Consider the following 14,627-nt stretch of genomic DNA (forward strand, 5'->3'; position numbering starts at 1 on the left):
GATCAGCTTCATTCACTCATCTCGGTTTGGTGTGAGGGACTCTCAGCTCTTCCAGCATTTAAAGCCTCTCTGACCCCTCCCCCCACATCCAGCGTTCTGCTTAAAGACACAGCATCTTCTATACACTCCGTGGATCTGTATTCCCAGATGTTACCGACTCCGCTGGAAGGAAAAACAACATCATCGACCCATCACATCTCCGTGTTACATTCCAGTACACAGTGTGGGCCACTCATATCTACAGTTATTACTATAATGCTGCTCCCCTACCTCCAACACAGCCCCCCCAACCCCTTCATTTCCCCGTCATACCTCCAACACAGCCCCCCCCCTTCCTTTCCCCATCATACCTCCAACACAGCCCCCCCAACGCCTTAATTTCCCCGTCATACCTCCAACACAGCCCCCCCCTTCTTACCTCCAACACAGCCCCCCCTTCCTTTCCCCATACCTCCAACACAGCCCCCCCAACCCCTTAATTTCCCCGTCATACCTCCAACACAGCCTCCCCCTTCCTTTCCCCATCATACCTCCAACACAGCCCCCCCAACCCCTTCATTTCCCCGTCATACCTCCAACACAGCCCCCCCCCTTCATACCTCCAACACAGCCCCCCAACCCCTTAATTTCCCCGTCATACCTCCAACACAGCCTCCCCCTTCCTTTCCCCATCATACCTCCAACACAGCCCCCCCAACCCCTTCATTTCCCCGTCATACCTCCAACACAGCCCCCCCCCTTCATGCCTCCAACACAGCCCCCCAACCCCTTAATTTCCCGGTCACACCTCCAACACAGCTCCCCCCTTCATACCTCCAACACAGCCCCCCCTTCCTTTCCCCATCATACCTCCAACACCCCCCCCCCCTTCATTTCCCCATACCTCCAACGTAGCCCCCCCCTTCCTTTCCCCATCATACCCCCCCTTTCCAGACCATACATCCAACACAGCCCCCCCCCCTTTCCCCACCATACCTTCAACACAGCCCCCCCCTTTCCTCATCATACCTCCAACACAGCCCCCCAACTTTCCCCACCATACCTCCAACACAGCCCCCCCTTCCTTTACCATGATATCTACAACACAGCTCCCCCAATTTGTCCCCACCATACCTCCCCTCCAACATAGCCCCCCCCTTTCACCATCAAAACTGCCCCCCCCCTTCCTTCCCCCATCATACCTCCAATACAGCCCCCTCCTTTCTCCATCATACATCCAACATAGCTTCCTGCCGCCCTTTCCCCACCATACCTCCAACACAGTTAACTTACCCACAGCCACCATACCTCCAACACATTAGCCCCCCCATCACATCTGCCACAAAGCAGCCCCCCACCCATTGTACCCTCAACACAGCTCCACCCTTAATTACTTCAACACAGCCTCCTCATCCCCCTTCACTGTACATACAAAATGCCCCCCCCCCTTCAACCATACCACCAACTCAGCTGCCCAGGGCTGCTGTTAGAAATCACAGTGCCACATACAGCCAACCTGGCAAGGCCCATCCCCCAAAAACACAGTTTACTATGCTTCAGTTATGAATGAACACAGTGAGTGATCAGTACTGATCACTCATTGTGTTCATTCAGGAAAGGAAGGGGCTTATATATGTGACATATTTACCGGACCCTTCTCCCACACACCATCCTGAAGGATCCTATTGTGTGCTTGCAGTTGTTGGAGAGAAGGAGAGGAGGGTAGCTGGCAACATAGTGAGGGCCACACTGGGGGTCCGGGGGAGCACGGAGAAGCATATCATGCACAGGGAGGGTGATGGGTGCCACAGAGATTGGTTCCAGTAATTGCTCTTCCACCCCCACCCCGCACGTGCACCGTGCCAATCACCCTCCCTGCCCACATTCTATTTACCCAATTGCCTGAGCCCCATACAGGAGGACTGGTGGTACCATCTTATCCATGGCCCTGCAGCTGCCCTCCATTCCCCACCTCACCTCCAATACAGCCACCAGCACAGCTCCCTCCCACACTGTTCCTCCAACACAGCCACCCACCTACAGCATAGCACAAACCCACTCCCCTCTCCCTGGCCACTGGTCACAGCCATCCATTCCCCACACCCCCAACTATGTGCCTCCACAAAAACCGCCTATAAAACCCCCTTCCCTACACCATACCCCCAACACAACCACCATACCTCAAACATAGTGACCTCTAATAGTGAAAACATGCAGATACCTATAACTGTCACTGCCCAACTGCCATACCTCCTACACAGCAGCTTCCTCAAATGCCATACCTCCAGTGCCATACCTCCTACACAGCAGCTTCGTCAACTGCCATACCTCCAGTGCCATACCTCCAACACAGCGGCTTCCTCAACTGCCATACCTCCAACACAGCAGCTTCCTCAACTGCCATACCTCCAATGCCATACCTCCTACACAGCAGCTTCCTCAACTGCAATACCTCCAGTGCCATACCTCCTACACAGCAGCTTCCTCAACTGCAATACCTCCAGTGCCATACCTCCTACACAGCAGCTTCCTGAACTGCAATACCTCCAGTGCCATACCTCCAACACAGCGGCTTCCTCAACTGCCATACCTCCAACATAGCAGCTTCCTCAACTGTCATACCTCCAATACCATACCTCCAACATAGCAGCTTCCTCGATTGTCATACCTCCAATACCATACCTCCAACACAGCAGCCCATCTCCCCCCATTATCATACCTGTACCACAGCCACACATCATGATACTCGACCCTACCACTGCCATATCTTCTATGCCCCCCAATACTGTAACTCATTACCAAACTCTTCAACAGCCTTTACACAGTTTTAAGTTCTTTCAGATGCTACAGAAGAGTAATTATATGGCCTTGTTTTCTGCTCTCTTCTGGATCGGAAATTCGAAATTTCAAGTGATATGGTCTTCAATGGATTTACAGACGTGTCAGAATCTGGGCTGCGGACGTCCATCACCCAGTACAACGTGCCTGGGAGCCTCAACCTGCATTATCTCTGGTGAAATCCAGAGTATGCAGAGGAATGCACAACAGTCATGAGACATATAGAGGAACATATGATAGCCATGTAACATACAAAGAAACATGCGACTCCTGTGTTACATGCAGAGGAACATGAGACAGCTGTGTAATCTACAGAGAAAAATGTGACTTCCATGTAACATGCAGAGGAACATGTGACCCGCGAGCCACATCTGTGATTATCCAATTATCTCTTGGGGGACCAGGAAGGACATTTTTTCCCCCACTGAAGTATATTGGATCATGCTTTACTGGGGTTTTGTTTCGCCTTCCTCTGGATCAACTGTGGGTATAGGGTTGTGTATATAAGATTGTATACATTTTTGTTTCCTTCTATTGGTTGAACTGGTTGGACTTGTCTTTGCAGCTCTCTTGTAACATGCAGAAGAATATGAGACAATTGTGTGACATGCAGAGAAACATGCCACTCCCGTGTAAGGAGAGACCATGTATGTTGTATCTATGCAGACATAGAGATTTCCCAGCAGCCCCTGTGCCCAGGGTATAAAAATAGCCGCACACATATTATAATAAGCAGATTGTCACTAAATAATTGGTGGCGTTTCCGCGCGTTGCGGCTGATGAAGGGACAATTTATACTAATTAGCGGAGAGCACTGGCGAGTAATTGTCGGTGACAGAGATTAATGGGCACTCCACAGACACTGATCCCCCATAACCTGGGCTGCAATTCACAGGGACAAGCTGCAATATGGTACACAAATCTGTCCAGTCACAATAGACATACCAGAAGATGGTACAGAATAGACATTCTGAGTGAAAACATGTACTGAATTACAGCCTAGGCAGGCCACACCTGCAAGACCTCTCCTGGTTGGTAATTCCTAAAAGGAACTCCACACGGGTCCCTCGTCTCTTTCTCCATCTTGCTTTACAGATTTAATTGATTACCCAACACTCGTCACCAAAAAAGCTATATGACACATTTCCATCACACAAGTTACACTTGAATAAAAGAAGAAAATTTCCACCTCATCTAGCTGATCTTCCAACTGGAAACTCCACCTGCTGGAAGAAACAAACAACACACAAGTTGAGGGCTTGGAGGGCGTCACACACAGTTAAAGCTTTCCTCCATCTTCGTCTAATTCACGGGTGTCAAACTGGCGGCCATCCAGCTGTTGCCAAACTACAGGTCCTATGAGGCAGTGCAAGATTGCCAGTTACAAGCATGACTCCCAAAGGCAGAGGCATGATGGGACTTGTAGTTTTTCAACAGCTGGAGGGCTGGCAGTTTGACATCCCTGCTCTAAGGTAAATACTAGAGCCTGGGATTCTCAGAACTGCTTAGAAGCACAATTCTAGAGCAACAACTGCTCTATACCTGTCCCGCTGCTTTCACCAGATGCCCCTCCATGTGATGCACATTATAAATACATGACTGAGCCCCACCTCCAGCAATCTTGCCTGTTCCATTGTTTTCATGGTGGTCCCCTATTATTGCAATGGGGAATTTGGCAAAGTCAAATCTATCAAAAACTTTTTGTCCTGTAGATTCCCCACCCCCCCGTCACCTATAATACTAAAGAACCTTATGCCCCAAGTTGACATCTGATAAGGTCTGCACATCCATCTGGTTATTAAAACATGTACAACGTGGGAACAGAAGATTAGGTGATGGCTTTACAGGTCTGGGAAACTAGTAGAGTGCAAGCTTGAATAGTGGTCTGCTTGAGCCACTGAGAAATGGTGGAAAGAAAAGCTGGTTCACCTTTACAGAGACCTGAGCTACATCTAGGCAATGGATAAAAATCTCAGATGAACTGGAGCCAGACAGAGGGATAGAGGAACGATGTCCTGGTTGAGGTGAAAGGCTGTAAACTACCTTACTTAGGCGGAAAGTTCTGGGTCTCAACAACACCTTGTCTTTGGGCATACCAAAAAGGGTTTCTTGCAATAAAATGCCACCTGCTCAGACAATTACCTTGCAGAGGTGATGGCTACCAGAAACACCACCTTCTGGGCAGGATTAAACAAGGGACTATACAGTATCTAATAAGCGTAAATGGTATTTTTTGAAGCACCTAGATAATCAGATTTAAATCCCATAGAGTCACAGGGAGACATACATGGGAGGCTCTTTAAACAGAGGTCTTAATTAGTGAATGAGAGGCTGTCTCTGAAACATGATAGCCAGAGCAGAAACCTGGCCCTTAATGGTGCTTTGAGCCAAATGCTGGTCCAAACCCAGGTGTTGAAAGAGCCAATGGAGTGTCCACCAGGAATCTCATCAGGCCCAAGTATCACATCTGTCTGAGCCAGTCCTGAACAAGGAGGACCACCCAAAGGCCTTCCATCTTGATACTGTGAAGCAGATGATACAGAAGTTACATAGGAGGAAAGGCATAGTGTTGATGAATGCCACTTCTGTGGTGTTTGAATGAATCCAGAGCAGATGACCATCCAAGAACTCCAAGATCCAGAACTCCTCCCCAGCTTGACAGGTTGGCAACTATTGTGAAGATCTTCCATAAGACAGAAAAAAGGACCTGACCAACTCCAGAGCCAGATTCCTGAGCTACCCAGCCAGGGACACCCTGGTCTTCAGTGACAGACGAAGGCCAAGCACTGGACTGTCCTGTGCCATTATGACTGAATTCTGTCTTGTAGGGGTCTGAAATGGAAATGGAAATATGGGACTGCCTTGAAGGAAGCTACCATCAACCCCAGAACTCTCATGTAGAAGCAATGAGTTAGGCGGCTCTGGGACTGAAGAGTTCAGGATCTGAGATTTGCAGTTTCTCCTGGGAAAGAAAAACTCTGACTTGAACTCTAAGATTAGACACTCCAAGCCATAAGTCAGTTCCAGTAATGATAGTTGAAGGTTTAGGATCAAGCCAAACACCTGCAAAGTCTGGAAAGTCGGGACTATGTTGTCTGCCAAAACCTGTGCTTACTGTTCTACTGGAGTTTTTATAGATAACCTATGATGGGGATTGCCCTGGAAGTTAGCACTGGAGCCAGGACCTTCTTGGTGAATACCAAGGTGCAAAAGAACGGCAAGGCCACAACTGCAACTGCAGTGTGTCCACAGCAAAGCAAAGTAAATGCAGAGCCACTGGAAAATGGGGACATGCAGGTACATGTTGTTGACATCCACAAAAGTCAGAAAGCCTCCCTTTTGACAAACCTGGTGGATGCCATGCAAAATTTCTAAAGGCCGAGTGAAGAAATGTAGGGTCTTGAGAGTGAATATGGGTCAAATGGCCCCTTTAGGTTTAGGAATGGAACAGATTGGTTAGAGCCCCTGGAATTGTTTCACCACAGGGACGTGGGGCAATTACACCCTGCTCCAGAAAACTCAGAGCAGCATGGAGATCTGCAAATCTATCTGGTGATGCAGACAGGTTAGAAGTAATAAACTGGGGATGGGATGGGGAGCAAAATTCTAGCTTGTAGCCCCTGGAACCCATCCCTAGCACCCAAGCATCCAAGATGCTGGTTGCCCAAGTGCCCACAAACACTAAGAGACATTCCCCCACTTTGACAGGTGAGGGCACCCCCTCATGCTGAAGATTTCTCTGAATATTTGAAAGTTTGGGTTTGTTGGCAATCCACGGTTTGCAAGCTAAGTGAGAGCTTGACCTTGATTTGACTTTGGAAGCTGAGGCCTGACAGTTAATAAAAAGGACACTACTTGGCCTTCAACAAAGAGTAAGTCTTCCCAGACTAAGACTTAGACTTCTTTGCTAGGAAAGATGGGTACTCTTACCCCTGGTAACATACTCGATGAGGGTTTTCCTTGGCAGCTCTAAAGAGACGTTATCCTTCAAATGCAATGTGAGCACTTTTTGCATGCAGGTTCCACATGCAAGCACTTCAGCCATAAAGGTCCTTTTTATGTTTACAGACAAGAGGCCCATGTGGGAGAGAATATGGGAGACCTCCAGCAAACCCATCTACATTGTAGTTAGTGCTGTGGACATGGGCTGTAGATGCTCTATCATCAAGGGATCAACTACCATAGTAATTAGATTCCTTATAATGTCACTGGCAAGACAGGTTACAGAGCAGGGCCCATCAGAAAGAACAGAACTCTGGAAAGGGCCTGCTGACATTTGTTGATGTAGTTCTCAAGACTGGTCCAGATCCATCCTTCACAGGGATGGTTAAAGCTTTCTTAAGACAGAATACAACCGTATCCACAGAGGGGGCAGTCCACTTTGTGCCAAAATCCACCCTAAATGGGCACTAGGCTGCTATACAATGGACAAACAACTTGTTGGGATTCTTCCAGTCTCCATAAAAGAATCCTGAAAAGAGTGGGTTCACTAGGAAGGTCTTAATGGTCCTGGAAGCCCTAAAGAAGCTAAGACTGGAGACAGTATCAGTAGAAGCTGCAGGCTAATCCACAGGTTTTAAAGGCCAAGTTCACCTATAGGAATATGTTACATGTTACACCCGTAGTTACTAGGGACCCACTTCCCAGCCCCAGAGCCACCACTCCCCTGTGACATTGTGCAGGAGTTCTCCTCTCCCGCAGCTGCTGTCACATTTAAAACCAGTGTCATTTATTCACAGATATCTGTGAATGAACTACAAGTCCCATCAATCACTGCAGCAAAGAGACTTGTAGTTCTAAATGGACTACAAGTGTGGTAATCAATGCATTTGTATTCCATTGACACTTCCTCCAGCTTTCTAACTGAAAGCCCATACAAAGGGCAGGGAAGTGTCTGCAAGAGACTGGCACTGTACCTATGATCCACTGATCACGAGTGCAATGCTCAGCAGGCTCCTGTATAAACAAAACCAAAAAAAATTAAAAATTGATGGAAGCCAGAATTTAAATGGTGTCCCACATTCCTAGTAATGCAGTAGCTCCTAGCACTCAGGACCCGCATGGCCTACTCACAGAAGGAGTCTTCAGAGACAAGGTCACACCTGGGTCTGTGGCACAGCTCTGGACCTGAAGAGCACTCCAAGGCCAACCTAGTCAATACACTCTGGTCTGGAAAGTGCCACAATGCAGAGCCCAGTGCCTGAAGGTCACTTTCCAATGCTAGCCCTGCAAAGTACAGTACAGAGGGGTCTGGGTAAGGTATACCCAAGTCAAGCTGAAGAAAGGCTGATCCAGATACCTGCATATAGAGACCAGCACAGCAGAAATGTAGCAGGGATCTTAATTGATGAAAAACTTAAAGAAAACAACTAGAAAAAATAATGTACTCAGCTGAAAAGGCATCCTTATAGGGCACTAGCGAATAAAAAGAAGCATGATGGGAGTAGGAGGGATTATACTGGGCTGGCCCATAATTTGGTGGCTTGCTAGAGTCCAATGCTTCTGTATACAAATGGAGAAACAGAAAAAGGACGCACCGACCTAGTGCATTATCGTTTAAAATAATTTATTGAAGAAACAAAATAGGTATCATACTCACAATGGACATAATAACACAGGCATGTCAAACTGAACAAGATGTATGAGGTTGGCTCTGAGAAAGAGTTTGTGTCCTCGAAACGCGTTAGAAGGTTGGTCATCCAGGGTTCCATCGTATGGACTCAGATGTTGTTTGGATCATACATCTTGTTCAGTTTGACATGCCTGTGTTATTATGTCCATTGTGAGTATGATACCTATTTTGTTTCTTCAATAAATTATTTTAAACGATAATGCACTAGGTCTGTGCGCCCTTTTTCTGTTTCTCCATTTGTATCCAGTGAATTTGGGCCATCCCGGTCTGTTGAGGGCAGCTAGCAGTGCATATTCCAGGAAATTCCAGAACATTCCTATTGGGTCTACTGAGTCCTTTCCTAGCGCAGGAGTAAAGTGTTTGTTGTGTTGGATTTTCCAATGCTTCTGTAGGCGGCAGTATAATCTGACAGCCTGAATTTCTGTATCCCTCAATGAACAAGAAAGAAATTGGCTGGGATAATAATGGGAGAACTGTACGTTTAATGCTAGAACGGGCTTGCAGGTGATGTGGGTATTTTGGCTCCATAGTTGGAATGAAGCACTCCCAACCACAAGAGGAATTGTTACCCTAATCATCTGTCCAGGTCAATTTTACAGGATATGTTGTTAAAATTGATGGGCTAGAGGGGACCCAGTGCTGGTGCCACTGTGCAGAATCTTCATTACTGTACAGGATGATCTCACATTGGTGTCATTATATAGGAAAATCTGTAGAGAACATACAGGTACATCTCAATAAATTAGAATATCATCAAAACGTTAATTTATTTCAGTAATTCAATTCAAAAAGTGAAACTCATATATAGATTCAGTATACACAGGGTGATATACACTGCTCAAAATAATCAAAGGAACACTTTTTAATCAGAGTCTAGCATCAAGTCAATGAAACTCCTGGGATATTGATCTGGTCAGGTAAGTAGCAGAGGGGGTTGTTAATCAGTTTCAGCTGCTTTGGTGTTAATGAAATTTACAACAGGTGCACTAGATGGGCAACAATGAGGCGACCCCTAAAACAGGAATGGTTTTGCAGGTGGGGGCCACTGACATTTTTTTCTCTACTCATCTTTTCTGACTGTTTTTCACTAGTGTTGCATTTGGCTAGGGTAAGTGTCACTACTGGTAGCATGAGGTGATACCTGGACCTTACAGACAGGCAGTCCAACTCCTCCAGGATGTCACATCAATACGTGCCATTGCCCAAAGGTTTGCTGTGTCTCCCAGCACAGTCTCAAGAGCATGGAGGAGATTCCAGGAGACAGGCAGTTACTCTAGGAGAGCTGGACAGGGCCAAAGAAGGTCCTTAACCCATCAGCAGGACCCGTATCTGCTCCTTTGTACAAGGAGGAACAGGATGAGCACTGTCAGAGCCCTACAAAATGACCTCCGGCAGGCCACTGGTGTGAATATGTCTCCAACCAAACAATCAGAAACAAACTTCATGAGGGTGGCCTGAGGGCCCAATGTCCTCTAGTGGGCCCTGTGCTCACTGTCTGGCACCATAGAACTCGATTGGTTTTGTCATTGAACACCAGAATTGGCAGGTCCACCACTGGCGCCCTGTGCTTTTCACAGATGAGAGCAGGTTCACCCTGAGCACATGTGACAGACATGAAAGGGTCTGGAGAAGCCGTGGAGAACATTATGCTGCTTTTAACATCGTTCAGCATAACCATTTTGGTGGTGGGTCAATGATGGTCTGGGGAGGCATATCCATGGAGGGACGCACAGACCTCTACAGGCTAGACAATGGCACCCTGACTGCCATTAGGTATCGGAATGAAATCCTTGGACCCATTGTCAGACCCTACGCTGGTGCAGTGGGTCCTGGGTTCCTCCTGGTGCACAACAATGCCCGGCCTCATATGGTGAGAGTATGCTGGCAATTCCCGGAGGATGAAGGAATTGATACAATTGAATGGCCCCCACACTCGCCTGACCTAAATCCAATAGAACATCTCTGGGATGTCATGTTTCAGTCAATCCGATGCCACCAGGTTGCACCTCAGACTGTCCAGGATCTCAGTGATGCCCTGGTCCAATGAGGAAATACCCCAGAATCCATCGTCTCATTAGGAGCATGCCCCGACATTGTCAGGCATTCATACAAGCATGTGGGGAGCCAGACAAACTATTAGATATCCAGCATATTTTTCCCCATTTAGATCTGATGTATTTTCAAAGTGTTCCTTTAATTATTTTGAGCAGTGTATTTGAAGCATATCTTTCTTTTAATTTTGATGATTATGGCTTACAGCTAGCGAAAACCCAAAATTCAGTATCTTAGTAAATTAGAATATTGTGAAAAAGTTCAATATTGTAGACTCATGGGGGTTTATTTACTAAAGCTGGAGAGTCCAAAATCAGACTCCCTTCTGCATAGAAACCAATCAGCTTCCAGGTTTCATTGCCAAAGCTTCATTGAACAAGCTGAGGTTAGAAGCTGATTGGTTTCTATGCAGAAGGGAGTCTGATTTTGGACTCTCCAGCTTTAGTAAATAAACCCCCATGGCGTCACACTCTAATCAGCTAAATAACTCAAAACACCTGTAAAGGTTCCTGAACCTTAAAATGGTCTCTCAGTCTGCTTCAGTAGGTTACACAACCATGATGGAGACAGCTGACTTGACAGTTGTCCAGAAGACAGTCATTGACACCCTCCACAAGGAGGGTAAGTCACAAAAGGTCATTGCTAAAGAAGCTGGCTGTTCAGAGTGCTGTATCCAAGCATATTAATGGAAAGTTGAGTGGAAGGAAAAAGTGTGGTAGAAAAAAAGTACACAAGCAACAGGGATAACCGCAGCCTTGAAAGGAGTGTGAAGCAAATACCATTCAAGAATTTGGGGGAGATTCACAAGAATTGGACTATGGCTGGTGCTTCAAGAACCACCACAGACATATCCAGGACATGGGCTACAACTGTCACATTCCTTAATCTCCTTGCATGAGGTCCGGTGTGAAGTTTCCACAGTCAGTGATGATTTGGGGAGCCATGTCATCTGCTGGTGTTGGTCCACTGTGTTTTATCAAGTCCACAGTCAGCGCAGCCCTCTACCAGGAAATTCTTGAGTACTTCATGCTTCCCTCTGCTGACCAGCTTTATGGAGATGTTGATTTCATTTTCCAGCAGGACTTGGCACCTGCCCACACTGCCAAAAGTACCAATACCTGGTATCACTGTGCTTGATTGGCCAGCAAACTCGCCTGACCTAAACCCCATAGAGAATCTGTGGGGTATTGTCAAGTGGAAGACGAGAGATGCCAGACCAACAATGTAGAAGAGCTGAAGGCCGCTATCAAAGCAACCTGGGGTCCATAACACCTCAGCAGTGCCACAGGCTGATCGCCTCCATGCTACGCCACATTGATACAGTAATTCATGCCAAAGGAGCCCCGAGCAAGTATTGAGTGCATGCTATACTGTACATGGACATACTTTTCAGTAAGCCAACAGTTCTATATTACAAATCCTATTTTTATTGGTCTTGTGTAATCTAAATTTCTGAGATACTGAATTTTGGGTTTTCACTAGCTGTAAGCCATAATCATCAAAAATAAAAAAATAATGCCTGAAATATATCACTCTGTGTGTAATGAATCTATATAATATATGAGTTTCACTTTTTGAATTGAATTACTGCAATAAATTAACTTTTTGATGATATTCTAATTTATTGAGATGATGCACCTGTACTGCGCCTTATTCTTCATGGAGAGAGAACTCAACAATTTACCCTGAAATGAGGAAACAACGTGGCTGGCAAACACTTTATATTTTATTAATTACCTTGCCTTGAGATGGTGTCACAGCTGTCTCCTGATGTGTGGTGTGGGAAAGTGATGGTGGCTCCCTCTGTGTAATGTGGCCCCTCCTGGAGCGAGTGTCACATCCAGCTCCCGATCTGCAATGGTAGGAGATGATGTCGACTCCCTCTAATGTGGCCCCTCCTGGAGCTGGTGTCACATCCAGCTCCCGATCTGCCACGGCAGAAGATGATGGCGGATCCCTCTGTCTAATGTGGCCCCTCTTGGAGCCAGTGTCACATCCAGCTCCCGATCTGCTAGGGTAGGAGATGATGACGAATCCCTCTGTGTAATGTGGCCCCTTCAAGAGCCAGTGTTACATCCAGCTCCCGATCTGCCAAGGTAGGTGGCGATGACAGATCCCTCTGTGTAATGCAGACATAGTATGTACCAAAGAACGCCGCAAAGAATACAACAGGACACTCTGCAGAAAACATTTTATTAGAAATCTCTGTGGAGTCGCCGTGTTACCAACAAATACAAAAACAACTTTGACATACCATTTAGTGGTTTTTTTTTTTAGAGAGTTGGGAATATTTCACTGGTCAGTAAGGCAGATTTGTTAAGTATCAATGACGGATCTTCAGCAATATCTGAAGTTTGTGGAGATCAGGAAGAAAGAACCAATGCCACATCACTGCCTTCCTCCCCATACCCATTCCCATGAGAACCAATCATCTCACTGGATAGTGATTGGTGGAAGGACAATAGCACCCATCAGGGATAGATGGAAATAGAAAGACTGCTCAGTAGTGATTGGAGGAAGGACAGGATTGCTCAGAGGTGACTGATGGAAGGCCAAGACTGCTCAATGCTGATTGGTGGAATGGCAAAATTGCTCAGAGGAGGCTGGTGGAAGCACAAGAGTGCTCAGTGGTGTCTGGTGGATGGAGAAGACCTCTCAGAGGCCATTGGTGTTCAGAATAAGACTGCTCAATAATGACTCGTGGAAGGTCAAGACTGCTCAGCAATGATTCGTGGAAGGTCAAGACTGCTCAGCAATGATTCGTGGAAGGTCAAGACTGCTCAGCAATGATTCGTGGAAGGACAAGACTGCTCAGCAATGATTCGTGGAAGGACAAGATCGCTCAGAGGTGACTGAGAGGACAACCTTGCTGAGAGTCAATTGGTGGGAGGACAAGACCACTCAGAGTTGATGGATGAAAGGACAAGACAGCTCAGAGATGGTAGGTGGAAGGAGAAATAGTCAACTTGATTCTAGCCGAGTACAGTCAGTGTTGAGGTGACAGCAGTATAAACATTGATTAAATTACAGAGACTGGTGGAAAAAAATGATGCAAATAAAACCCAGCCTGCTTCTCAGGAAAAAAAAAAAAAAACCTTTCTGCAATCCCATTTATTTGAATCCATCCAATCCATATCTGTGTACAGTTAGATTCCTCACCTCAGCCAAATTATGATCTGCCCATTATTTTTTATGGTAGATTTTATCCGTTTGTTTTTTTTTTTGTGTAAACACAACTACAAAAGGTACAAAGCATTAAATGTATCATGATCTGCCCCTCTAGACTGTAGTCAGAATTAATTTGTCATATATAATATTTACACTATAGTACAGGTAACGCGTGTGGCCAGTGTCCGCGAGAAATGCCTTTTCGTGGCATACCTGCATGCTTCCCGAATGTGGCTATCAAGGGGTTAAAGGCGTTAGGTACAATTACCGGCAGAGCATCCTGCCTGCTGTAATTAGCCCTCTTCAGCTAGCGGAAGGCAGGCGGCTCTGGTCCCTTCTAATCTATTTCTCTTTTCCCGTCCTGGGCTCATTCCCATGGCAACCCCATCTAGTGACCACGGGCGGCTGGGAGGAGGGGGGCCCCCAGGCTAGAGAAAAGCCCTGTGTGCATGTCGTTACATGAAAGGGTTAATGCACAGAGGCCAGCATGGAGCCTGAGAACATGGCAATGCTGGGAGAGACGGTGCATGATATGTTTGATCTATATTTATGGAGCCACAGAACCTACCATCAGCTGTGAATGCCATATCCACCGCACTCCATATCCATATCCACCGCACTCCATATCCACCGCACTCCATATCCACCGCACTCCATATCCACCGCACTCCATATCCACCGCACTCCATATCCACCGCACTCCATATCCACCGCACTCCATATCCACCGCACTCCATATCCACCGCACTCTGCTGCCCTATGCCCGCTATGGGCTAAAACCATTCAGTAAAGATACGTTAGCAGTAAAAGGCCTTACAATGCCATCTGACTGTACAAAACTGAAAATCAATAAAACTACATTTGTAAAAGAAAAATTGATCTCCAGTAAAGAGCAGGCCAATCACAGCGCACTTCCTAGATATCCGGGAAAACCGCCGCTCCCAAGTCCATGGTCTGC

The sequence above is a fragment of the Staurois parvus genome, unplaced genomic scaffold (assembly GCF_062004578.1).
Source record: "Staurois parvus isolate SC_StPar_1 unplaced genomic scaffold, SC_StPar_1.0 ptg001253l, whole genome shotgun sequence".
Classification (NCBI taxonomy): domain Eukaryota; kingdom Metazoa; phylum Chordata; class Amphibia; order Anura; family Ranidae; genus Staurois; species Staurois parvus.